The sequence below is a fragment of the Sinocyclocheilus rhinocerous genome, unplaced genomic scaffold (genome assembly GCF_001515625.1).
Source record: "Sinocyclocheilus rhinocerous isolate Xijiao unplaced genomic scaffold, SAMN03320098_v1.1 scaffold36, whole genome shotgun sequence".
Classification (NCBI taxonomy): Eukaryota; Metazoa; Chordata; class Actinopteri; order Cypriniformes; family Cyprinidae; genus Sinocyclocheilus; species Sinocyclocheilus rhinocerous.
This window is the reverse complement of record NW_015664459.1, coordinates 549,160-552,007: the sequence shown is the minus strand read 5'-3', so window position 1 is coordinate 552,007 and position 2,848 is coordinate 549,160.

The window sequence follows — 2,848 nt, the reverse complement described above, 5'->3', positions numbered from 1 at the left end:
GCTTCGGATTCTAGAGAGCATTTGATTGGACAGAAAGTTTGATGAGAAGCTGAAGTACGATGTGACGTCAAAAAAAATCATTGAGCCTTTTTGGCGGAAGTGACGAACTGCAAGCTTTGAATGCTTATATCTTCTAAATGAGAATTTTGTTACTGTTTTAGAGCACACTGCCTTATAGATAACCTTAAGACTAACATATTGATACTAACACCCAAAAAACGTTCATTTTGATTTCATGGGAACTTTAACACTAGATCTCTCAATTCTATTTCTATGTGCTTGTTTTTTTTTTATTTATTATAAAAACTTGACCCTTTAACACCAATAATTTTTATTCTATTTCTATTGTATCTACTTGTCTTCTTTTATTTAAAAAATAAAAAACTTGACTCTCTAACACTAGCACTCTCTATTCTGTTTCTATTCTATCTACTTTTTATTCTTATTATTTATTATATATAAACCTTGCTACATATATTATATTATATATGAACCTTGATACATACTGATTTAGAATAACCGGGCAGAATTTACATATTGTTTCTCTTTTTTTGGCTTAATTACTTATATTTTCTTCATTTGTATGTTACTTTGGATAAAAGCATCTGCTAAATGATTAAATGTAAATGTAATATAAATGTAGAATACCAACAGATGTGATCAAATTATTCAGTAACCATGGTGATTAACAAATGGTGGGAAAACAAAGAACCGGGCATTTGTATGTTACTTTGGATAAAAGCATCTGCTAAATGATTAAATGTAAATGTAATATAAATGTAGAATACCAACAGATGTGATCAAATTATTCAGTAACCATGGTGATTAACAAATGGTGGGAAAACAAAGAAACAAAAGTGACCAACTAGATAACTAAGGCAGACAAAATATGAACTGAACACAATGAAAAAGAAATTAAAACAGAACATAATTGTTACAGTGCTCTGTGCAACCCCTGTAGCTTGTGAGGCAGAAGGCGCATTTGGAAGACACAGGGAGACATCTAGTGATGATACAGGAGATGCATCAGGTGGACCGGCTCCATCATCATCCACCACACTCACATGGACAACATTAAACAGTGAAAACAAGTTTATTCAATCCCAGTGCGTCGTTTTTTTTTAAAATTATTATTGATTTGCAGAATCTGGGGTATCTGCATTGCACAAATGGGAGGAACATTCCTAGTATCTCCATTACAATCTTAGCAATCTCAGAAGATTACATGGAGGGCTGGCCTCCATATACAGTACCTCAAACCAAAAATTATTCAGACACCAGATATAATCTTTGATTTTTTTTTACTAGTGGGTGTAGGACATTATAGTTCATTTATGTAAGTGAGGATAGCAAAATAAAGTGAACTGTGACATATTATACCCAAAAAGTCTTCATGCAGTGGAGTACCAGAAAAATTGAAAAAATGTAGGACCAAAAATTATTCAGAAACTTTGACCTGACCATGTTTTATCTTAAGTGTTTTTTCTTATGCTAATGCGACCTTTTTACACAACAGACTGAACAAAACTAAGCATTGCTTGGTTGGTTGACCTAAGTTGGTATTATCTAATTGTGTACTTAAATTGAACAGCTGAATAATTTTTTGTGGATTGTAATTAATTACATACCTTTCTATCAAAGTTATCTGACATTATCAAGATGAATATTTTCTGACACAGTTTAACTCTGAGTTCTTGTCATATTTTATTACCATTTTCTAAACTATAGCGAATAAATGTGATAATGTGAGAAATGTTGAAGGTGTCTGAAATTTTGGTTTGACTGTGTGTGCGTGCATGTGTGTATATATATATATATATATATATATATATATATATATACTGGGATAGAATATTTCTGTGCAATTACAATGACATATTAAATATGCTAATTAGCACATTCATTAGAGAAATTTAGTGACTGTCTTTAGTAGGCTTTAGCTACTTTACATTATGCCCTAGAAGTATGTACACTGTTTGTAAATAAAGAGTAGATACTTTTGAGTGAGTAGAAGATTAGACCTAGGCAAGCTCTTAACTATGTCATGAAATTGCGTTGTCACATAGATGCCTGCATTCTATCACTGTAAATTTCTCTTACCTTAATTTGCCAGTTGTGGGTCTTTCTTATGAGAACACTTTCTTCCTTTCTTTCTTTCTTTCTCTCAATTAAAAAAAATGCTGTTAAATAATAATAATAATAATGAGAACTGTCCCTTGTTGTAGCCTGTTTTATCACAAGCTTTTTTCCCCTCTCTATTATTCAACATCAAATTGAGTTTTTTGTTTTTTGCCACAGTTGGCCTGTGGCCTGCATAATAGGGAACTCAAGATATTTTGTATTATGTATGATGCATCTTGTACAAGTATTATGGGATAACAATTAAACTGCTTAGATGATCATGTGGGGGATATGACCAGTTTTAAACTCCATGATTTATATGCCTCATATAACTGTGGTAGTGATACACATTTGTTCATCATCACACCAAATTGTTATAAATTTAATGAAACCTTACAGATTTCCATATCACTGCACACTGAATTAACTCCAACTTGCAAATGGAAATATATTCATCGGCATACAAACAGTATACTTAAATAAAGCTATATATACAGTATCTCACAAAAGTGAGTACACCCCTCACATTTTTGTAAATATTTTATTATATCTTTTCATGTGACAACACTGAAGAAATGACACTTTGCTACAATGTAAAGTAGTGAGTGTACAGCTTGTATAACAGTGTAAATTTGCTGTCCCCTCAAAATAACTCAACACACAGCCATTAATGTCTAAACCACTGGCCACAAAAGTGAGTACACCCCAAAGTGAAAATGTCCAAATT